The sequence below is a fragment of the Octopus sinensis genome, linkage group LG1 (genome assembly GCF_006345805.1).
Source record: "Octopus sinensis linkage group LG1, ASM634580v1, whole genome shotgun sequence".
Taxonomy (NCBI): domain Eukaryota; kingdom Metazoa; phylum Mollusca; class Cephalopoda; order Octopoda; family Octopodidae; genus Octopus; species Octopus sinensis.
Window position 1 is genome coordinate 106,912,836 of NC_042997.1, and position 26,558 is coordinate 106,939,393.

At 33.5% G+C, this 26,558-nt stretch overlaps 1 protein-coding gene across 9 annotated transcripts in view; it reads left to right on the forward strand.

The window, feature by feature from the left end:
• LOC115214979 overlaps positions 1–26,558 on the forward strand; it is a 272,042-nt gene that overhangs the window by 233,703 nt on the left and 11,781 nt on the right. The gene's annotated exons all lie outside the window — the stretch shown is intronic.

Genomic DNA, 26,558 nt, shown 5'->3' on the forward strand with positions numbered 1-26,558 from the left:
CACCTAAAGCTCCACGAGGCTCTGACAGGGAGTGGTGGTGTACTCTTTCACCACAACTTTCTCTTACTCTTTTTTCCTGTTTCTGTTGTACTTGTATTTCAAAGGGCCAGCCTTGTCACACTTTGTGTCAGGGTGAATCTCCCCGAGAACTACATTAAGGGTACACGTGTCTGTGGAGTGCTCTGCCACTTGCATGTTAATAAATAAGCTGCAATGTCACTGGTGCTAAGCTGTATCAGCCTTTGCCTTTCCCTTGGATAGTATCGGTAGCGTGGAGAAGGGAGGCCGGTATGCATGGGTGACTGCTGGTCTTCCACAAACAACCTTACCCAAACTTGTGCCTCAGAGGGTAACTTTCTAGGTGCAATCCCATAGTCATGACTGAAGGGGGTCTTATGTATGTATATATATATATATTATATATATATATATATATAAAATATAAAATGGGACAAGAACGCAAAACATTCAGACAGTTAGGTGATACAAAAATGGGATAACAAAACAACCAGATAGATGATACAAAGAAAACAAAGACAGGTCATTTGGAGTTTTCTTTTCTCAGTTAAGTTCCAGATTATCTTTGCAAAATCTTGTACAACTCTATTCTTTTATTCTTTCCTTCTTTCTATTAGCCCTTTCATGCTTACTTTGTTCATTCCACTCTTCATTCTTTCGTTCTCCCTCTCTCACATTTATATATATTATATATAAAGTAGCAACACCAAATGGCGGTGCCCCAGCATGGCCACAGCTCATAAGCTGAAACTAGAATCAATCAATCAATCAATCAATATATATATAAGCATAGATGCTTCTAAAAGTTTGCTTACCATGTACATGGTTTCTGGTTCAGTCTCAACCACATGGCACCATAGATAGGTTGACCAAAGCCTTCTGAGTGGATTTGGTAGGCAGAAACTGAAAGAAGTTTGTCGTGTGCGTGTTACTTTTTCATTGCCATGACTTTGTGTGATAGTTGACACACAAGGAATGTGTTGGTGACAAAGAAAGGAATCTAGTCACAGAAAATCCACTTCACCAAATTATGTTTGAAAAGTGGACATTACAATGGTGATGATGATAAGCAAAAACAAATGATATAGACATAGGGTGAGGATCAACCTAAAACTACTGGGTTGTGAGGCTAACTTCTTAACCACACAGGTATGCTAATGATCTAAGTCTAAAAACAATTTATCTCACTATTATCTACATTAAAGATAAGAATATCCATGAAGTATTCAGTGTCATGTATAGGGATAATCCTACAGTATATAGCCAGAAACTATGTCATCTATACTGTTTATTGTTGTTCATCTTCAAGTCAACCCTGACTTGTGATGTGAGGTGCTCCAGGAACGATCATTCTGCCTTTTTTGTATATCTAGGGTTATATTAGTCTAATGCATTTTTAAAGATATGATTTGCATGAATTTGGCTGCTATTTCTAGTGACTCTAATGATCATGTAGAGCACTGGTCCTCAACCGTTTTTTACCTATGGACCTCTTTATGTGCTATATTATTCTGGTGGACCCCCATAGCCATTCATTATTTAAAAACTAATTTATAGTGACTTCTTTCAAAGTTCCTATTTTATTATTTATTCATTCACTTGTATAGGTTGAACTATATAAAATGTTTCAGAAAGAAACTCAACTGTTTCTTATAATACATACATTTAAATCAAAAGTTTTTGTGGATCCCCAGTTTACTATTTTGCTAGCATTGGACCCTCAAAAATCTCATCTGGACCCAAATTTGGAACCACTGATGTAGAGACTCCTTTGGTAACTTGTTTATAAAGTGATATATCAATTGGAGGGCGAATAATCTCTGTTCTTATTTTCGTAATTTTGAAATTGAATTCTTATCTTTTACTTGTTTCAATGATTGAACTGTAGCCATGCTGGAGCATTGCCTTGAAGGGTTTAGTCAAGCAAATCAACCCCAGTACTTATTTCCTAAGTCTGGTATTCAATTGATCTCTTTTTGCCAAACTAGTAAGTTATGGGTATGTAAACAAATCAATGCTGGTTGTCAAGTAGTGGTGGGTGACAAACATAGACACACACACATACATTTACACACACACACATAATGTGACAGGCTACTACATGGTTTCCCTCTACCAAATTCACTCACATGGCATCAGTTAGCTCAGGGCTATCATACAAGACATTTGTCCAAGGTGATACACTGGGACTGAACTCAAAACCATATGGTTAGAAAGCAAGCTTCTTAACCATGCCTGTACCTATTGTGTTGTATTTTCTTGTAGTTGTTTTAGCTATGCAGCTGCGGTCATGCTGGGGCACATCTAGGATTTTTAAAGGAATATCTTTGATATATTTATTCAAAAACAAAAGTTACACAATATAACATAAGGTATATTTATATGGAAAATTTTTGGAATAAAGCTGACATCCTATATATAGCATAAAGGAATAGGGATTTAAAATCCAGGCAGGTACCTTATAAGCACTCTCTTAAAATCCAGCTCTGGCTAGCCACCTCAAATCAGAACCATTTAAGATAATCTTTTAAACTGTACTTCATTCAATAGGTAAATCTTGAGTTTGCTTCACTGGATTTCTTACAGCATACAGAGTATATAATCATGACATTGTAATGGAAAATTATACATCTTCAAAATTTATTTATTAAAGTATTTTCTTCATATTTCATGTTCCCTCACCAAAAGTATACTTCAAGAACTTACATCTAATACTTGAATCTCTGTTGTAGCTGGAACAAGGAAGACGTGTTCTTGTTTGTCTCCTGTCCTAGCTTGATTTACACATTCGCTACCACAACCTCATTTAGGTTTAGCAGCCCTTCCTGCTTGTGTTACCTATTTTGACCCTCCACAAAATCCCAAATTTTATTTAATTTGCTTTGCGAGAGCAATTGTTTTATCAAAAGTGTATATTGTTAAATGCTCAAAATACAAGACTAGAAAAACAACCAACAACTGATGAAGGGTCATTCTTTATGTTGTTTGTTTTGCTTTCCATTTGAGTCTTTTGTTGTTTGAAAGAATAGTTCATGTTCCATGTACTCGTGCTTTGTACTTTTTTGCTGTACACGTTTCATGACATCCTGTGCCCACATATGCATATATATATATATATGAATGATGAATTCATAATGCATATGGACTAAAGCTGAATGTCTCATATAGGTCTCCTTGATCAGAGTAGATGTGAAGACTAAATAAGTATACAAACTCTACTCCTTTTCACACAAAATAGCAAACAGAACACACACACACTCATGTGCACAGAGTAATAAATCTATGCTTAAGCTTTGACTTGTTAGCTTTGTACTTTTATCTCATTCACATGTTTCAATGTGTGCAGTTGAGGTTGGCTATTCAAAATATTTAGTTACGAGTTTATAATTCTAGTTCATACACACACACACACAACGCCAAACTTTACGTGTTCATAACAACATAAGAATAATATTTAACATGCTTTTGCTCTTGAGTGGAAGGAGGAAGAAACAAATTCTTCAATATAAAACTGAATTTTGTTCAACATGCCATCAGATATGAAATTAATTACTCTTTCACTCGTTTCGGTCATTTGACTGTGGCCATGCTGGAGTACTGCCTTTAGTCGAGCTAATCGACCCCAGGACTTATTTTTTGTAAACCTAGTACTTATTCTATCGGTCTCTTTTGCCAAACTGCTAAGTTACGGGGGACGTAAACACGCCAGCATCGGTTGTCAAGCGATGTTGGGGACACACATATATACGACGGGCTTCTTTCAGTTTCCGTCTAACAAATCTACTCACAAGGCTTTGGTCGGCCTGAGGCTATAATAGAAGACACTTGCCCAAGTTGCCATGCAGTTGGACTGAACCCGGAACGATGTGGTTCGTAAGCAAGGTACTTACCACACAGCCACTCCTGCGCCTATGCCAATATTTATTTACATCCTACAGCTATAATAAACCCTAGTTACATAATTCATTAATAATTATTTTATTTCTCGCCATATTACGTATCTTGAATTTATTCACAATATATTTGTTTCTGTAATTTCAGCACATTTTTTTTTGATTATTCTATTTATTTAATTATAATTTTTTATTTAAATTATCTTTCTTTAATTCCATTATGATTATCCTCATATACTTTCGTTTGTTTCTATAAATATATGAGAATGATTAATATAATTACAATTGTTGAATAGGGAAATGTTCTTCAACAAACTATTTTGAATAGTAACATTGTTTTTGGTTTTCTTTTTAGTTTTATTTAAATAACTACTACTTTATGGCTATGCCCTTCTACCTTAATTTCTGTAAATCTTTTTTTATATATAAATATATACCATTTCTTTTTAGATTATTGATGTATCTTTCTGTTATATTAGTATATATGTAGGAGTTATATTTAGGTGGCAGTGTATTGTTTGTTTCGTAGTATCTACTCTCCACCAGTTTCTGAACATCAGTAGATGATAACATTTGAGTGATACCATATGGTTTTTGAAGTTGTACCAAAATAATCAGATACAGCAGGGCATTTCTGTTTTCAAATATATGTTAGAAAGAATGGTGAAGATACACGCCATAGTTCTAAAAACAGTGATTGCTCTTTCATAATAACCTTTGTCTTTTATTACACTTTTAAAGTATACAGTATATATTCCACTATAATACTATTATATATATTACATAAGGGAGGGTCTATGAATGAGTGATTTTGGTGTCTATGCACAAATACATGTCCTACAGACTGATAATAGCATTCTTTGTCATTTATATCCCAGTGGTGTTTTTTTACAGACCTATATTGTCAAACATATTGTCTCTCTCTCTCTCAACAATTTCCACAGTAGTCTTTCTATGTTTGAGTGTATGCAAAGGTATCATATAATTGTAGACACCTGTAATTTCAATCATTGCTTCTTAATTCACCATAGCTGATGAAGCATAACAATGTAGAAACGTGTGTCCATGGTCCAATGATATCATTCATAGTCTCGTGGTGTTCTTTTCACTCATTGTCTGTCAGGAGAATTTCTTTCCCAAGACTATTTTTCAAGTGAAATGTTTGATAGTGTACAAAGTCTTAAATATAATTATAAACCCCTATGTGTGTGTGTGTGTGTGTGTATATATATATATATATATATATATATATATATGTGTGTGTGTATGTATTCTTTAATACCTTTGAAATTTGGGGCTTCCCTCAATACTCATAAACTTATATACTTTTGCAATTTTATTCAGCTTCATATGCTTCCACAGTACTTCTGCAATATTAGAAATAGTTTTTTTTCTTTTCTCTTTCCTCAAATTTATGTTCTGATATACTGATTTCCTACACTAGCATAAGGCTGTAAACTCTGGTTGTGGGTGAGAGAGTAGTTCATTTGAATGACTGGTACTTATTTCATTAGTGCCTTCTATGGTAATCATTTCCAACAAATGGGAAAACTGATTTAGAAATATTGGTATGTCTATTAGATCTGATAGTATTTAAAATAAACTGAAATCATTTTAAATGTTAGATCTAAGATTGAAGGTTAATTAGACTAAGAAGTTGATTTATTTCATTAATTATGAATGAATTGCTGCTTCCTTTTGGAATATGTAATGTAGAGCCTGAATAGAAAACCAGAATAAGTTTATTTTGGGTAGACTTATAGTAAGAGTTATTTCTTAAAGAGCAAAGGATATCTTGAAGAAAACTCGTAAATCATCTTCCTAATCATTATAGCACAGCTTTCTTTGACCAGTCCATATGTGACCTCAACCTGTTAGATTTAGCAACCTGATTACCCTCAAAGAACATCATACCATCCTAAAAAAAGAGAAGAACATGTTGCTTAATGTAATTTTTGATACACTCAAGCTGAAAAAATAAGACAGGATAGTCATGGCTGGACTGCCTTTCAGCATATGTCTGACCTAATCCTAAATAACAGCCACAATAACTTACTCTTATAGTCAATCACATAAGATGCTATCAAACATGTTTCTACATATACAAACTTTAACACACCAAAGTGAATTGCTATTGAAAGGAAGCTGTCAAATAGCTGCAATACTTCTCTATGCTTTAAAGTATTAGTTTTCTGATTGCTTTGTTGCCTTCCTGTGACAGTTTTAACCTAAGTCTTTACATTGGAAATTGTCTTATATATTGGTCCAAACAACTGCATGGTTATTGTTTCATAATATTGATTTGCTTCAGTTGTAGAAATAGTACGCTCGATCCTCATCCTACACACAAATCAATCAATCCCCTTATCTAGCCAATGCAAGCCATTTTGATATCACTAATTCCTTCCCTTATCTCTTCATGCTTTTTAAAATAATGTTCTTATTTGTTAGGATTATTTCAAGTCTCTTGTTTTTTTAGATGCTAACATGAGCAGATTTAGAAATTATTTTTTGTTTAAGAATTATTTTCCTTTTCTATGGTATAGGACTAGCAAGTGTTTTACACAGTAAATGAGACAGTTTTGAGAATACTTTTCTATTGTAAATTTATCACTGACTGTTAATTTAAATTCATATTTGTTTAACCCTTTAGCATTTACATTATTTTGTCAAATGTAATGCTTAATTTATTCACATTGATTTGAATTAATCATGCATTATCTTGTAGCTTTGAGATTTCAATGAAGTGATAGTATATTTTTACAATGACATTCTTATGTAGGTGTGAGACACCAGATCTGCCCAGTTTGAACATAAAACAGGTATAAAAAATTTTGGGCCAAATATAGCCAGTTTAAATACTAAAGAGTTAAAAAAAACCTCATAAATGGGTGGGGTGAGGGAACTCTCTAGACACTAGTTTGGCTTTAAAAATTTACCCTCATGAATGTCACAATACGACTATATACACACACTACAAAATTTGTAGATACTGGAGTAGAACATTAGCAGTAACTGTGAAGGAATACTTTAGGGTTGGCATGAAAAACTGCATTGATTTTTACCTTTGTCCAGTATCTTCTAAAAGTATAAAGAGAAAGACATAGATACAGGTGAACTGTTCTCTTAAAGTGATTACTATCTACCTAAGCAAATCATTTTAAGAATGTAAATCTATTTAATCAATATGTATATAATACCTAATTATATATGTGTATAGCTACATTATATATGCAAGGGTAGGCATGGCTGTGAGTTTACGCAGTTCACTTTGTAACTGTATGGATCTGGATTCAGTTCTACTTCATGACCACTTGATCAAATGTCTTTAGCTATGTGTATGAAACTGGTTGACAGAATGGAAAGCCTGTATGTGTGTGTGTGAATGTCATATTCTCATTATCACCACTTGAGCAGAACAGTGTCTTTGTTTTTATTTTCCAGTAAGCAAGGTTTGTGTAGTTTCAGCTACACATCATCATCATAATCATCATCATTTAACATCCATCTTTCATGCTGGCATGGGTTGGACAGTTTGTCAAGAGCTGGCGACTCGGAGGATTGTTCTGAGCTCCACTGTCTGTTTTGGCATGGGTTTTTACGGCTAACCTCTTCACAGAGTGGTCTAGATGTTTTTTTTACGTGGTACCAACACAGCAAGGTCTGTTTTGACATTATTTTCACATGGTACCAACACAGCAAGGTCTGTTTTAACATGGCTTTTACATGGTACTAGCACTGGCAAAGTCTGTTTTGACATAATTTTCACAGCTAGATACCCTTCCTAATTACAAGCGCTTTAAAGAGTGACCTGGGTAGTTTTCATGTGGCACCAGTGCCAGTGAGGTCTGTTTGGCATAGTTTTTATGGCTCTTTCAATTTGTGAGGGCTAGAAGAATGAAAACACCTTACTTGGAAAACAGGTCAGGATTGACAACAGGAAGAGCATCTAGCCATAGAAAATAAGCCATTAGTTTTGTCTAACGTCTGAAAGCACAGAACAAAAGACATAGAAAGGATAATGATGATGATGGTATAATATATAAGAACATATGTTTTTGTACATTGCCATCTGTTGTTTGAAATAATTGTAAATAGTCATAATAAAAGCTGTTTTTCAAATGCTCAAATCAGTAGCTGATTAATAATTTTTGCTAGCAGAATGATAGGAATTCATAATGGTAATTTTTTGAGCTTTTATATGTGTAAGTCATCAAATTTTTACCCCAAATAAGTCACCCAGTTTACAATATTAAATTCCTGTTTTAATTATTCAAAATTATTTACAAAAACTACTTCTGCTTCTCAACTGTTGCATTGCCCAGTGGTAAGGATGTTAAGCTCATGATCATAAGATTGTGAGTTCATATCCTGGGCCCATGAGCAAGATACTTCATTTTGTGTTGCTCCAGTCTACCAAGCTGTAATGAGTACCAACCAGCTGATAATGCAGTGCTCTATCTCTCTCTCTCACATCCTGGATGCTCTGCTGAATGAAGTTGGGAGGACTAACTACTTGCAACTGTATAAGCACCTAAAATGATGAGTTGGAAATGCATGGTACATGTTATTAAGCCATATTCACTCAAATGATGGCTGACTAATTTTTTAGTTGCTCTAATCTACCTTACTTTATTTTTGCATTTCTTTTGATAATGTTTTATCTTCTCTCCCTCACAAAGGTTAATTCTAACTACATATTCTAACCCACCTTTATCTTGGCCAATACCTCTACCCTTTTGTCAACTGTCATTATCTGTTCTATTCTCATTATTTATTCATATCACCTAAGTCTTCTCGCTGTTTCCAACACCTGTTACTTTTTCTAAAGGTCACCATGCCTCCACAATTTTTTTTTTAAAGATTGATTTCAATAGACTTATTTCCAACAAGAGTAATAACTTATGGTTTATATGGAACAAGCAAATAAACTATGGGACATTTCCCCATCCCCACCCTCAACTTGTTTAGGTCCAAAACATGATCAGGTAGGTCTGTAATCAGAAATGTTCCATCCATAACCATCCTGTCTCTTTTGACAATACAGCTCTAGATTATACAATGTGTTCTTTTTTAAGATGAGAGATTGTGATTTAAAGGTAGTTTGCCAGTTATTTCTTGCAGGCTAGAGGATCCTTCTTTGGTTTATTTCCTATGCACCTTTATATTGTGGCTTTATTTTCTGGTGGTAAAATATTACTTTGGTTTGTATATCAGGCTCTTTAATTGAACTAAAATATAAGATTGCATACTGATAATTTTGTGTTCAATTATATTAGCGAACACAGATTTCTTCCTTCTCACCTCTTAGAAATCACCATAGTTTGGTATTTTGTGGGCGCTATAAATCCAATTAAACTCAGTTAAAGCATTGATTATCCAAATTAAACAGCCAACAGTAGCCAGTGTTTTGGATGAAAAAGATAGAAAAAAACTCTCCTTCCTTTCCCGGACACCCCCCCCCCTCTCATGGATCAAAACTTGTCATGGTGCATTGCTTTACTTGCTGCTACCTGCCCAGCTAAAAAATATCTTTCACTTGAGACTTGATAAATTAGAATGCTTTTCAGCTACTTAATTAAAAGGGGGGAAACAGAGTTCATCTGGGTTTCCTTAAGGGGTAAACTGATTCAGAAAAATTCAGCTTGATACTAATGTTTCATGGATGGATATTATGATATTATATATCCATGCATTTAATAAAGGGATGTATGTGTGGAAATCATAGTTTCAAATTCCCAGATTGGTGGTGTATTATGTTCTTGAGCAAAACACTTCATTTCATATTACTCCAGTTGACTTGGCTAAAAATGGGTAACACTGCAATGGACTGGCATCCCATTCAATTGGGAGTTGTTAGCCAGCCCACTTTGCCAGCATCAGTTGAAGGCTACAAGGAAGTGCATCATTGCTTGCAGTGTATAACCACATTCTACCGTTTGGCTGATATACACACACACACACACACGGATGTGTGTTTAAGAAGTTTGTTTCCGAGTTCAGTTCCACTGTGTGGTGCCTTGGGTGAGTGTCTGCCACTATAGCTCCAAGCTGGCCAAAGCCTTGAGAATGGATTTTAGAGACAAACTAAAAAAATGCCCTTTCTGCATGTGTGTGTGTGTCCTTGTCTTGACATCATGTGATTGTTGCAAATGAATGTTATTCATTTCCAGTATCCTGCAAAGGGCCAGTGGGGAAACAATTTTGCTTGGAAACAGATAAAAATTAGTAACAGAAAGGGCATCTAGCATAGAAAACCTGTCTTGACAAACTCTGTCAAACCTATGCAAGCATGGAATGGTAGGCTTTAAAAGTAATAATGATGATAAATAAATAACTCATAAAAGCAAACAGATTGATAAAAATGTAAAAAATTTACTACCTGTTTTTTTTTCTTTTTTTGTAAATAGTTTGGTCATATCTTATCTTTTAGCTGAATAATTCATTTCATTGACAATTTGATAGATTTCATAATTAATTTAATTTAACACAATTTTCATAATTCATAGCGTATATTTCCACTTGAAAGGCTCTTTTTCATATTTCCCTCATTTAGATACAGTGAACTAGAGTTGACTCCTGGAAATGATTATGAAACTTAGAATACTATAAATGATACTATCAGTAAGTTTGTAAACAACTTGATATGAATTTGAATCTGATGCAACAGAAATTCATATATAAAGGCAAATTATCCTCAGACTTCGATTGATTTAGTTTAATGTGATAATAAAATCAAGTTAGAACAGATGTGCTTCAGAAAAGAGAAAACCAATTTACGTGAGTTTTGATTTGGTTTTCTTTATATTATCATTTATGAAATTCTGACCTAGACTGGCTTAATTTTTTATATTTTTTCATAAACTAATCAAGAGGATTTTAGTAGATTAAAAGAAAGTTGATAGCTGCTATGGAACATTATTCTACAGAATTATAAATCTGCCTACATGATTGGTACAGTAACTTTGAAAGATTATTTCTCCTTTTACTCTCCTTTTCACAAGATGTCTTTGTTATTCATAAAAATGTATCTTAAAAGAAAATGCCATTGAACTAAAGTGAAAACAATCATTAAAGGTTTTCCAGCAAATAACTGGCACCACTCTATTTTTCTTTACTTCAAGTTGTCAATAAAATTGATCTTTGCTAAAAGTCTTTGGCTGCAATCTGTTACGTTATTGTTTCTTTGTTCAGATTGTGTTGGATCAAAACAAAAATACATTGTTTAAAAACAATAACTTCACTTGGAAAACACTAAATTTTAAATATTTACTTAGTGTTCCTTTAAAAGAAGTCTTTTGTATTGGAGTTGGTTGTTGATGTAGAGAGAGAGAGAGATTTTATAAGCAAAGAAGTCTGGAGGGAGAACTAGATGGAGAAAAACTGTAAGTAAAGCAGAAGAGTTACATTTGATGTTAAGACTATATTATTCTGTTATATATTGGTAGTAGGGTTTTTTTTTATTAACCTTTTTTGCTTTATTTGTGGGGATGGAATTATTGTAATAGTTTTTTAGGAAGAAAGCAAAAATGATTTATGTTTTAATGCTGACATTGCCATCAGTAATGTTTGTCTGGACAAAATAATCGTCATCATTTAACATCCTCCCTCCATGCTGGCATGGTTTGGATGGTTTGACAGGAGCCTGCACCATGCTTTTGTATCTGTTTTGGCATGGTTTTTATGGCTGGATACCCTTCCCAATATCAAACACTCCGTAGAGTAGGCTGAGTGCTTTTTACATGGCACTCACACAGGTGAGGTCAATTTTAGCATGGTTTTTACAGCTGATGCCCTTCTAAATGCCAACTACTTTACAGTGTGGACTGGGTGCTTTTTAAGTGGTACATGCAGGGTCACGAAGTAATTTTGCAAGACAAGGAACCAAGAGGGGAGAGACATAATATCTTATTTTATCTAACTCAGAAAAATGAAAAGCCAACTTGATCTCAGCAGGATTTGAAATCACAGTATAAATGACTATAACTAAATGCCACAAGCATGTTCGGTGCTCAAATTACTGTGTTAACCTTCTCTTTATCCATCTGTTTCAGTCTTCTACTTTTTATTATGTAATACATATGACATATTCATATCTGTTATATTCTAATTTCAAGAAGGATATTTTATTCATCAAGGTCATTTTATAGATTTTAGCAAAAGAGCAGAATTTTCTGTTAATTATGGTTGAAACAAGATAGTAAGTTTATACACAAAGATGTATTTTATGTATTTCTATCAAACTATCTAGTGTCAAGGAAGGTGGCCATACAATCATACATTTTACATTTGCAAGTTAAGAGTATCAATTTCAAAATTGCTTCTATTGGTTAACTTCTGTTTGACATGAATTTCTTTCATCATTAAATTATTTCTATTCTCGAATTTCAAAGTGAAGTTACACAGCTTTGTTACCTCTTCTTGTACAGTACAATAATCTACTTTCTTATAAACCTCAAGTGACCTCTTCTTAGATAATATATGTATCATTCTGCAATTAAATAGTTTAAAAATGAAGTGAAACAAGACTCTGTCTGTCTGTCTGTTTGTGTGTGTGTGTGTGTGTGTGTGTGTGAGGGAGAGAGAGGAGAAAGGATTTCCTTTATTTCATACCATTAATATCATTGTTTTTACATTTGCTGTTTTATGTTGTTTTTGTTACAAAGAGATCTACTCAGGGTATATTGCCATCACACCTGTGATGAATGCATAGTAAGTAATATATCCAGATAGGAAGTGGGTTCTGAATTTATTCATGCACCTGCGTGAAGTTTTGTAGTGTTTAGAGGTTAACGTATTTGACTGAAACATCTCATCTAAATAAGGCCAGTGACAACAACCATATACACAATTGTTAGAAAAAATAGTTGATATAATTCAATGAGAAGGGTGAACACAGATAATCCAATAAAAGCTTGAAAATAAAATAAACTTCATACAAACTCTAGAAAAGAAATGTAATAATAGGTTTGTATTTACATATCACAACAAGTTCAGGTGTGTCTGTGTGGAAAGAAGTTTGTTTTCCAATCACATTCTTTTAGTTTTAGTCCCACTGTGTTATGCCTTAGGCAGGTATTGTCTTACCCAAGTTGACCAAAGTCTTGTGAGTGAATTTGGTAGATGGAAGCTCTGCATGCGTGTGTGTGTGGTGTTGTTTCACCATGATATCACATGATACTTGTGTCACCATCATGCAAGCAGTACCCTTTGTTTCCAATCTTTAACAACATGTCTGGTCATGAGGAAATATTTCCTTACTTGGAATCAGGTGAGAGTTAGTGACCGGAAGGGTATCGGATCCAGCTGCAGAAAATCCATCTCTACAAATTTCATGCAAGGATGGATATGTGGTTATTAAAATTATGTCGATCCATATAAAAGTGTTTATATTTCAAATACATCGCTCTTTATATGTATTAGGGTGACTATGTTGGCACAGATTATAGGACAAGTAACAATAATGGGGACAAGATCAATGGCTCTTAATCTTTTTGATTTTATGTAGCACATTGGAAATGAGATGAAATTTACTAACAAACACAGGTAGCTGTGTGTTAAGAAGTTTGCTTCACAACCACGTGGTTTTAGTTTCAGTCCTACTGTGTGGCACCTTGGGCAAGTGTCTTCTACTATAGCCTTGGGCCTACCAAAGCTTTGTGATTATATCTGGTAGATGGAAACCTGTTGTATGTATATATATTTGTATATATATATATATATATATATATATATACATATATATGTATGTATGTATGTGTGTGTGTTTGTCCCCCCTCACTACCACCACTACTACTTGACAACCAGTGTTGGTTTGTCTACATCCCTGTAACTTATTCTATCAGTCTATTATTCTATCAATCTATTTGTTTTGCTGAAGCACTAAGTACCAGACTTTTAAAAAAATAAGTACTGGAGTCAATTTGTTTGACTGAACACTTCAAGGCAGTGCCCTACCATGGCCACAGTCCAATAACTGAAACAAATAAAAGCTAAGACACATTGCATAAAAAGTTAAAATAAATAAATATAAAAAAAACATAACCATTTTAAAGCTAAAAATATCCAAAACTATTGTTTATTTAGTTAATCATAGTAGAATGTAAGTAAATTATGACTAGCATGTTTTTCAAAACATTTGAGCATTAAAATGGCATTTTTTTTAAAGCCACACTTTATATTTTTAAAAATTGCAGTGCACCAGATAGCCTTTGTAATGTGCACTTGCTGCACTTTGGTTCATTGTTTGAGAAGCACTGGACTAGATGCTTTGTTGTATCTTGTTTGATACTTAACATTTCCTTATTTTAGGTTGGAGGTCTTTTCAATTATATGCCATGTCCTCTGTTTTAAATGAAAGAAAATTTTCACATTTGTCATTTCTCATAGTATTATCTAGAATTATGATTTTTTTTTTTTCTTTTTACACTTTATCTCTACCCTGTAGCACAAAAGCAATACACACATACACACTAAACAATTATTGATATACATTCAATTTACACTCTCTTTTCTTATAACTCAAAAAACTTTGTTGTTGCTGTTCAGCTCTTTACATTCTGAGTTCAAATTCTGCCAAGGTTGAGTTTGATTTTCATCCATTTGGTGTTGACAATATAAAGTACCAGACAAGTACTAGGGTCAATGTAATCAACTTGCCTCATCCCCCAAACTTCAGGCCTTATGACTACATATATTAAAAATAGTAGTTGTTTAGCACTATGTCATCTTCTCTGGACATGTAAACCTATGATAAAAGGTATTCCAGTTATGACCATCCAGTCCTATGTTATCTAATATTCACTTCTGTTTTTCAAAACAGAATTTTCTAATTTAAGAGAGATATTTGGCTGCTATGGAAGGCTTCCATCCATTCTAACTTTATGGAAAAAGCAGTCAATTCAGTAACACCTCAGTACTTAGCTGATATTTTATCAACCTCCTTAAGGATGAAATTTTAAGTTTACCCTAACAGGATTTGAACTCAGAACATAAATGACCATGACTAAATAAATACCATTAGGCATTTTTCCTAATACTTACAGTAATTCTGTCAAATCATCACTTGTTTTCTCAAGTTTATAACTTTAGGTCATTTAAAAAAAAGTTAAAATTTTCACCTTGTGACTTCTGCAGCAACTTTATAATCCCTAAAGCACGTAGATAAATTGAAAATAAAATCTACATGAGGTTATTTATTAAGAGGGATATACCAATAAGTAGGTTACTTATTTCAAGCCTTCCTCTTTTGAAAGATATTATTGGCCTCTGAACTTCTGTCAACCAGGATATTTTGACCACAAACACAACACAATATTTGTAACTGTGGTTGAGAGAAGGGGCACTGTCTTATGTGATTTTAATAGAAACAAGCCTAAAATAAATAAGGGTTCTGTTTGTTATAGTAGCTGACTAGTTCAACCTTTTCTCTTTAATTCCTAAGCAGTCAGTCAGACCTCTTGTCAAGGTAAGAATTGTAATCCCTAAAGTCACCTGTCACTCAGTCAATGTCATTGTAAGGGGACATTGCTCTTATGGTAAACCTTACCTGTGTTTGTTTTCCCTTTTTTAATGCCGTTGTTTCTCTTTGTACAGGAGAAAGTGTGTGTATACATGCTTGTGTCTTAGAAGTATGTGCATATGTATACATACATATACACACATCTGTAAACATTTGTACAATTCCATATACACACAGTGTGACAATAAAGAAACAGATTGGGTTCAGAGAAATGTTTTATGAAAATAAAACAGTAACCATTTGTTGTTAAGTCTTCCAACTAATCCTGTCCACTTTCAGTGCAGTTCTCCATTCACTCCTTCCACATTATCAAAGTTTCTCTGAATCCACTAGCTAGAATACTTACAGTAACATCAAACTGTATACATCAGATTATAAGGATTGTTCTAGGCAACCACCTTATCTTCTGTTTAGCAAACAGTTGCCTTTATTCACTGGAAAGCCTGAAATTTTTATTACCTGTGGTCAAACTTTGAATGAGCAGACCACATTGCTTTGGCCATCATTGTAGATTTTTTTTTTCTAACAGTAGAAGGTTGATTAGCTAACCCTGTTGGTATCAACCTGCCTAAGATTACCTCTTTTTTTTGTTTTTGTGATGCAAGCTCATCATTTTAAAGTCACCTAAATTAAAACCTCTCAAAATTGCATGTTAATTTCTTCCTAATATCAGCTTAATAATGACATATTTATAGATTCATTTTCAAAATTGATTGAAATATCAACTATGTATTTCTATAGAAATATGGCCCACAAAGGATTATTATGCTGATCCTGAAAATCGTAACCTAAAAACCTACCTCTTTGGCTCTAATAAAGTTCATCAGCCCTGCTGTACACAAGTTTTTGTGTGTGTATGTATGTATATATGTGTGTGTGTGTGAATGCATAATATATTAGTTACTCTTAATATTGCATGGTAGTTATGAGTGTCACATGGTAGTTATGCAGTGTCATTTATTTCCAATTTTCTTTGAAATCTTGTCTGGCCATAGAAAATTTACCTCAATAAGCTCCCCACTGCCTATGCTTGCAAAGGTGGATGTTAAAATGCTTTTGTGCCATGTGTTTAAGAAGTTCACTTCACAGCTTATAACTCTGGCCAGGTTTGATTTACTGCACAGCACCTCAAACAGTCACCATGTGATATTTCATCCTTCCAGAGCCAACAAAATAAAGCTCCAGTGAAGTAGTGCTGGGGTTGATACTATCTACTAATCCTCTCCCCTCCCACTCATATTTGCTGGCCCTGTGCCTAAATCAGAATCAATTTTTATTTTTTTCTGTAGCTGTTGTGTTGTGACTGTATGATGTTTCCATTCATAAACTTCATCAAAACAGGAAAAAAAAAATTGACCTTTTGTTATATTTAATCTTGCACTGTAAATGTCAACAGTTTATCATTAACTCTATTTAGTTTCTGAAGGTTTTTTTTTTTCCTCTTTCTTTAATTATCCAGTAGAAAAAAAAAACAGGAAGAGTGAATCTTTTCTGATACAGTTAATATTTCTCCTTAGTCTCTATAGATATCAATATAGTATCTGTAATCCCAGATACTTGAAATCATTTTCACACAAAAGAAACCTCAAACAAAAATTGTTGAATTAGCTTTGAATTGTGATGGCTAGCATTGAACAAGATATCTCACAATATGGGAAGCAAATCTCTCTAATAACCTTAAAATATTCTTTTTTGCTTTTTTTAAGAGTCGTTGCAGAAAGTATATTGATATATGGATTTGAATGCTGGATACTTGTAGCAATAGAAAGCTGATTAAATAGAACATAATAAATAATCATCCAGCTTCCCCACTGGCTTGGGTTGAGCAGTTTAACCCTTCAGCATTTAAACTATCCATATCAGGCATAAATTCTCTGTCTGCTTTATGTCCAAACTGGCCAGATCTGGCCTCTCACACCCATCCTAGAATGTCATCCTAAAAATATACAATCACATCATCGAAATCTTGAAACTGAAAACTAATGCATAATTACTTCAAATAATGTGAATAAATAAGTATTGCATTTGACAGAATAACCTGAATACTAAAGGATTAATAGGGTTTGACCAGTCAGAGAACTGTATAATCCACGAATGTCTACTTTGCATGGTTTCTAAGACTGGTTGCAGTTCCTCATGCTGACCGTTTCACAGAGTGTACTGGTGGATGCTGTTTATGTGGTGACAGCACTAGTAATCATTGCCTTTTAACTTGAAAGGCTAAGGGCATAAAATGGTCCTATAACTGACAGAGAATAGCAGTGAGAGTGAGCGATGATTCTAGGTTTAGGGCTTGGTAAGTAAGAGGAGAGAATGTAATATATACCAAAATTATAAGGAGGGTGAAAAACATTTCTAGGGAGCAACGTTTTTCTAACACTAATGAATAATCCTGCTAATCAACTGTTTTATGATAAAAATAATTGTTTGTAATTTAGGCACAAGGCCAGCAGTTTTGAAGCAAAGGAGTTAGTTGATATTATTGATTGCAATACTTGACTGGTACTTTAGTTTATTGCGCTCAAAAGAATAAAAAGCAACATAAACCTTGGTGGGATTTTAACTCAGAACATAAAGAGCTGGAACAAAATAGGCATTTTTCTGATTCCACCTCAATAATATGAAGTTGTCAGATCCCAGGATCTTGAGCCATAACAATTGACCAAGACTTCTATAGAAGAGGGGTAAGTGTTGAAAGATTAATAAGGATAATGTATTAACTTCTCTAGGTCTAGTTAGGTTACTCTTTTATTTCACTCTTGAGTGTTATGCAGTAGAGAGGACTCTTACATATGCTGGATTTGATTTAGTCAATTTTAATTTAATATTAATAATTATTTTTACTTTTGATCATGCATTTAAAATTTTTTAAATAAAACACTAGTTACAAATTTATAATGTGGAAAATAAATTACTGTTTTTTTTTTTTTTTTATTTATTACTGATCTAATTTTACCTATTCCGTACTGATTTAATTTTACAAATTCTAATTGAAGCTTTGAAAAAATAATTTTTTTTCATTCTGAGCTTATGAAATTATGACTAATTCTATTTAGCAACTTAAAAATATTTACTTGCAAATAGTTTTCAGGGTGGAGTGGGGGGAATGTAGATTAAATTTACATAACAACACTAATCTTATTTTTGCAATGAAATTCTCTGTAATATTTTTTTTTTTTTTTTGTCATATCTAGATATTGAGGTTGATGTAGGTTTATTTTTAGTAATCTGTTATCTCTCAGAATTTATATCCATTGCTGAACTTAATATTTGCATATTCTATATGTACATACAAACATTTTATATTTACTATTCAATTACTCAATACAGTCATCAGCTTCATTTTACAACCATTTTTCCATATGCTAGATGGACCAGTATGGTCCAAGTCAGATACTATAGAGTTTTACTGCCCTCTTATGTGGGTCAGGAACTACAACTTTTATATACCATTTTTGGCATGGTTTCTATGGCTGGATAACCTTTTCCCCAGCCATTTTACAGGGTGGATAGAATACATCTTCTCCTGGCATTGATACTAAGTCTTGTGCAATTCCCTGATTTGTCAGCTGTCAAAAATCCAACCCATGCAAGCATGGAAAACAGACTTTAATTAATGATGGTGATGATGATGATTTTCTATGTATCAGTTGGGTGGGTCTTCTCCAGCACTTAGTGTTGTCCTTTCTTATCTCTTAAGATCAGTCTTCACTCTTTCTTCTGTCTTTCTTCTTTGGCCTCCTGCTTCCCCAGGTTCTATGCACCTGAAGGACTAGCACTTCCTTACACAACTGAGTTCTTCATTAGGCATTACATCTTCATACTAGTGCAGTTTTCTCTCGTCTTCCATACTGATTTTGATCCCACTGATATCACCTCATTTATATCCCTACCATTCTTTTTATACATTGATTGTAGCATATTTACCTCACTTTTTAATAGTCTTTGCACACCTTCCACATTCAAAGCTCACTACATTTCATGCCTCTAACATTGCACTTCTTGCACAAGCCTCATTACAATCTACCCTTTACTCTGAAAGAGATGCCCTTTGCTATCTGCAGAGGTAATAGTTCCCTGAACTTTTATTTTAGTAATTATGCATATGGAGCGCCATGCTCCACTGCTAATTAGGTCACCTTAGTAAGGAAAGTTATCAATTGCTTCTTGGGAGCCTTCCAAGCATTTGAAGGAATTTCTCATGCACTTTTACTGTGTAATTACTTTTGTATATATTTAACATACAAAGTCTACTCTTGCACATCCATAGTTTACCCTGGGTACACCATGTAATATTCCCACAGATTTTACATCTGAAATGTTATGTATTTATAGTTATGCTAGCAGTGTTTATTTTTGCATTAAATAATAGGTCTTGTTTTAACTAACGAAGGTGATATTGCTTAACAATGTAATACTTTTATTTCTTGCCAGCCTAAAATCTAAAAAACAAAACTACTAGTATAAGTAGACCATGGGAGTAGTAGTTAGATTACTTTTGAAATAATACTGGATTGGTATGTATGGCTGCATGTGTTTTAGACTTATTCAACCCACATTAACTTGGAGAAACAAGCTTTAAAATAATGACAATAAGCTTATAATAATTTAAAATAACAACAATTATGTCTTTAAAGAATTTTTTTTTTTTTTTTCAATAACTGCGACTTTGTTTTCCCTATTTGTGACACAGTCATTTTCCTCTCTTCAGATTATTTATGACTGTTTTTTCAGATTCTTTTTAAAGTTTCTTTTTTTGTTATCATAAATAGTAATGTACCATTATAGTTTCATTAATTTGGTTTGCTGCTTTAAGATTTATTGTTACTTTAGGTTTCTTTTGTTTTCATAAAGTTTTATATCTCAGAAGTTAGTAACTTCATCATATCATATATGGCATTTATTTCTGTATTATTGTATGGTTTTTTTCCTTCATCCTGACCTAACATAGTTTATTCTTAGAAAGTGTAGCCTTGAATTTACATGGCATCTTCAAATTAAATCTGACACAGACTCTATGACTTATTCCTACTGACAAATAGTAGATTTAATCAAATTCAACAACTGTTTACCCATTTCAGATCAGCCATTAAGTTTGTATGACCTTCATCATACCACATTTTGAATTAAGTTAACTGAAGACTATCTATTCATCAACTACTTTATCACATCTGCCATAGCTATTTATAAATGCAACTGTTCGCACTGCATTTCAATTGTATCTACTGGAGCAAACCCTCTTTCAAACAAATTATTCTTTCAGCCTGTCTTGAAACCTGTTTATCCAAACATTCTTATTGTTGCCATATATACTCCTCTTCTAGCTCCCTTACTGTGTAATCATTCTGTACCATATTTCCACCTCAGTTAACTATTAGCTTCCTCTCCTTGTTTATTTTCATTGAATACTTGAAGCAGAATAAAGCTTTTCCAACTTTATTCTTTCAATTGGACTTTATAAAGAAATAGCCTCTATCAACACCATCTTTGTAACTCAATCCATTGCAACTAGCACTCTTTGTTTATTTTTCTTCACTTTTCATGTTGCTTTTTAGTAACAAAATACACTGATTCACATAACTGGAAAGACTATATAAATATATATATATATATATATATCATAAACTAAATGGTATCTTCTTTAAGGCAACTAGTTAACAATGTTTTATATTTATTTATTTTACTGTGGGTCCTTTATTTTTGATTTGGAAAGTTTTAATTGTGTAATGTAAAAATTGATTTCAAATTTTGGCACAAGGCCGCCAATTTCGGAGTTGGGAGTAAGTCGATTACATCAACCCCAGTGCTCAACTGGTACTTGTTTTATCTGCCCCAAAAGGATGAAAGACAAAGTCAACCCTGAGGGAATATGTAAAGAGTTGCAACTAATTTCTGTCACAAGCATGACACTCTCCTTAACAAAGACATTTCATTTGCTGGTTCAAGATTGATCCTAGGCAACAAAAGGACATTGCATACTGAGAAGTGGTACATTACTTATCACATCCTTTGATAGACCAGTATATAATGTGCCAGGAATCTGTTTTATTATATCCTCTCTTGGATCTTTTTATAAGAATAAATTATTCAGTTGTATTTCTGACAGGCTATTGGGATGTCAACAAGGTTATGGAGGCATTAAGTTTAGATAATGGCCAAAGACATAAAGTGGTATTAAAGGTGCTGGCTTGGCTGTGTGGCAACAAGTTTGCTTTCTGACCACATGCTTTTGGGTTCAGTCCCACTGTGTGACACCTTGGGCAAACGTCTTCTACTATAGCCCTAGGTCAACCAAAGTTTTATGAGCAGATCTGGTAGATGGAGACTGAAAGAAGACTATTGTGTGCATGTAAGTGTGTTACTGTCTCCTTGCTTTAGCATCATGTGATAGTTGTAAGCAAGTGTCACCATTATGCAAGTTGTGTCCATCTTTTCCTATCTTCCATGTAAACATGTCTAGGATCATAGGGGAATACTTTATTTGAAAATCTGTGAAGGTTGCTGACAAGAAGAGCATCTGGCTGTAGAAAATCTGCCTCAACATTTCATTCCTACCCATGTGAGTATGGAAAAGTGGACATTAAAACAATAGGGAATGATGATATACTAAATATATGTTTTAGAATTAAACTACCCTGGGATTAGATATAAAGTAATTAAACATTTTCCTTCAGTCATCCAGTTTAAAAGAAAATAATTTTGCTGTAAGTATGAAGTATATCTGACCAGCTATTTCTCACATTGCTACATCCTGGCCACACTAATTGCTATCCCAAGTTTGTGCAGAATCATATGCCTTCACCCAGTTAATATTCTCTCAAATTGTGCTTCTCTTCGTTTGTCTTATGTACTCTGAAGCCTCTTGAAATATGCTACATTTTTCATAACCTTGTAAAAATAATTGAATTTAATTAGACAATTAAATCAAATTAAATTTGAGATAAAGAAGGCAGTAGTGGTAGTAGTTGATTTTAGGTCTGGTAACTTCTATGTGAATGGTCAACCTAGAAATAGCAGGCAAGTCCTCATCAAATCGCTTCTCTCCATCTAGAAAAATAAATAAGCCTCGTCTGGCACCTGTGTCGGTGGCACATAAAAAACACCATCCGAGCGTGGCCGTCTGCCAGCCTTGTCTGGCACCTGTGTCGGTGACACATAAAATCACCCACTACACTCTCGGAGTGGTTGGCGTTAGGAAGGGCATCCAGCTGTAGAAACACTGCCAGATCTGACTGGCCTGGTGCAGCCTTCGGGCTTGCCAGACCCCAGTTGAACCGTCCAACCCATGCTAGCATGGAAAGCGGACGTTAAACGATGATGATGATGATGATGATGAGTGATGCAGTTCTGTAAACTGTTTTTGTAAAAGAGACAGGATTGTTATAGCTAAGAACACTCAAACAAGGTTGACTTGTGGTTATACAGCATCAACCAAGTTTATTTTTGTCAAAAGTAACTTAGTTTTCCTAACAATGTGCTTCAAATTAGCATATTTAATGTTTTAAATCAAGAAAAACATAACTCTTATTTTTTTTAAATAATGATGTGGGCGTGTTGTACAGAGAAGTATGTTTTCATAAATATACTATGAATACAAAACATTTAAACATCACTGTTTATTTAACTATTAACCCTTTTGATATCAGTATGTCTGAGACCACCCTTGGTTCTATGATACAAATTTTTTGCTTTAAAATTCTCTAAATTAAAATCTTTCATTAAAATTTCATGTTTATGCTCCAAACACAAGCTTAACAATCCTTTCTACTAATAGGTACAAGGCCTGAAGTTTTGTGGGGGTGGGGGTGTTAGTTTGTTACATCAACCCCAGTATTCAATTGGTGCTTATTTTTTCCAACCCCAAAAAGTATGAAAGGCAAAGTCAGCTTTGGCGAAATTTGAACTGAGAACATAGAGATGGACAAAATGCTATGCTAACAATTCTGACAGCTCACAGCCTTAAAAACCAATTTTGTAATAATAAAATTGTTAACTTCATTATATCCAAAGTTGTGGAGGCGCAATGGCCCAGTGGTTGGGGCAGCGAACTCGCAGTCGTAGGATCGCGGTTTTGATTCCCAGACCAGGCGTTGTGAATGTTTATTGAGCGAAAACACCTAAAGCTCCACGAGGCTCCGGCAAGGATGGTGGTGATCCCTGCTGTACTCTTTCACCACAACTTTCTCTCACTCTTACTTCCTGTTTCTGTTGTACCTGTATTTCAAAGGGCCGACCTTGTCACTCTCTGTGTCACGCTGAATATCCCCGAGAACTACGTTATGGGTACACGTGTCTGTGGAGTGCTCAGCCACTTACACCTTAATTTCACAAGCAGGGTGTTCCGTTGATCGGATCAACCGGAACCCTCGTCGTCGTAACCAACGGAGTGCTTCCATCCATATCCAAAAGTAATTGAAATAAAGGCAGTATATTTCAACAGAAATATGGTAACAAAAAGGGTAAAAGTAGATTTCCCTGCAGTTCTCATTGTCCTTCGATAACACATTATAGAGAAATACTTAAATTCACAGATCAGTGTTTTCAAAGTTTAAGTTTCTTTACACAATAATAGTTTTATTGTAAATTTTGTTTTACCATAATTTTTTTTTTTCTATAAATTTAAAATCAGTTTCACTTAACTACTCTTACATGGTTTAGTCTTCTAATTAGGCTGTATATTTCTTTAAAATATTTAATTTAAAAAGTTACATTCTACAATTGAATACTAAAGTATATTAATATGGATACTAAAGTTATATTTTCTCTGAAATATTACATTAAAAGAATACCTGATATTTTTTTTAACTATCTAAAATGTTGTTCAATAAAATAAGCCGTTATTTTTTTTAAACATTTTTTCATAATTTTACTTATTTATTGTTAAGTATTGTTAATTTCTTCTCATAGTACACAGTTTCTATCAGTATTTATGAAGCATGTCCATTAAGTATACTTTGTTCAATATACAAGTTGCTGATTATTAAAATTATTAAAGTGTTTAATGGTTATCAAAACACAGTTCTGTTCATATTATATTAGCAACTTGAAGTGCATAAGGAAAAATAAATCAAATATTCTAGGTCAGGACAATAACAATGTTTTCAGCGATGCCTTGTGTGTGTGTGTGTGTGTGTGTGTGTGTGTATTAGTGAATCATGGTGTAGGCAGCTGGAGAAAGTGCTTGCCGATCCTTTCTATGGTACCAACTTCACAAAAACTTGTTTCCTGATGATACTACTGTTCTCCACTCCTAGTCTTAGTTGAAGTTTTATAGCCTGTTCATTGGTAGGATTTAGATAGTATACTCACTATCTTTAAAATTGTACTTTTATTTTATTTTCCTAGCTTATCTTATTCGATAATGTGACTCACTAGTTAATTCACTTCCCTTGTAGTATATATATCTTGAATAGTATCCCCTCAAAATATGTCACAATCATCTTGCTTGCATGATTCATTTGTAATGTATCTCTATAATCGGTTTTCCTCTCCTTCAAAGAATATGAGTATTTTAGAACATTGTTGAAGAAATCATGCTGAGTATTACTCTTAACCTAAGCCTTTTGCTGTATTCTACTGTACCATGCTAATAAATATTTCTTAATGCAAGACATTTAAACTTAAGCTATAACAATGATAACTTTAACTTTATAGACAATACACACTTCTTAAAAAAAATAAAGCATCTTACCCCATGCATGCACTCAAACATACCCCACATAAAAACACACAGCTACACATTTTTATTATATTTTCATTGATCTTTGGTTGGTTGTAGTCTCCAGATAGATAATCTTCACATTTTATAGATTTTTATTTATTTTCCAACATTAAATTTTAAGTAATTAGTGGAAAGCATCTTGACTGACATTTTTCCATAGGGTATCTCCATTGCTATTGATGTTTCAGAAACTATTCTATCATGTTGCATTAAGCTACTTAATCAGATTTCAAGAAAATTAAAACTCATCTTATTAATTATTTTTTCTTTCTAAACATTAATAGATAGATTTTTCAAACTTGAAATTCTGATACTATTCAAGATGACCTTTCTCAGTCAGGAAACGGTCCCAATATCACTGAATAAATTTTGGGGGCACATTTAATATTTCAAAATTGTTTTTGTTTACTTCATTTTTACCATGCTAGCATTGGTTTGAAGGGCACAATTTAAAGCAGCATTTTATGGTTAGATGCTCTTCCTGTCATCAACATGTACTTGTTTTTAAGTACAGCATTTTTTTTTTCACCAAAAGCTCAATAACTGGTGGTATTTTCAATGCTTGTGCACATTTATTCAAGTTCATACCTTCACATGTCAGTAGGCTTTGTGAGGTTGAGGGAGGGTAGTGTTGATTTTAGTTTATTTTTGTGGTATTGTTTTTGGTTCTACAGTTGATTGCATTTGAATTATAATTAGACATAACACAGAAAAAATTATTTCTATGTTAAGTTTTGTAAATAAATGAATAAATGGCATTAATTTGATTAAGTCAAATCATTTTTGCTTTTCATCACTTGATATACCTTGAAAAATATTACATCACCAACTGATGTGTATCATTTGTTGTATAATAAAATGAAGAAAGGTAAAGGCTGTTTAGCATTAAATATCCTCACAACTTCAAACAGTTTATACATTAGCATTATCAGCCCAAATATTCTACCTGCTTTATGTTCAAACTAGTCCGGTCCAGCATGTCACACCTATCCTACAATGTCATTCTAAAAATAAGCAATCACACCATTGAAATCTCATCTCAAAGCTACTAGATAATGTTTAATTAATTCAAGACCATGTGAATAATTAAGCATTATATTTGACAATGTAATCTGAATGTTGAAGGGTTAAAACCAATTTTGTTACTGTGAAATTTATGCCATTTATGGATATTTTCCCCCTCAAGTTCTTCACACAGGATTGATGTATAATGATAAATATGCTATGTAATGCTACTTAGATTTATGTAAGGTGAGATGAAATTAGTATTCATGATTTTGAAATCCTTATGTACAAGAAATGCAATCTGCTGAACGGCCAAAGGTCTCAAATAAAAATTATGTTGTATGTTAAGGATTTCTCATCAATGTCTTTTTTAAAATTGTTCTGCTGATTTCCACTTCTT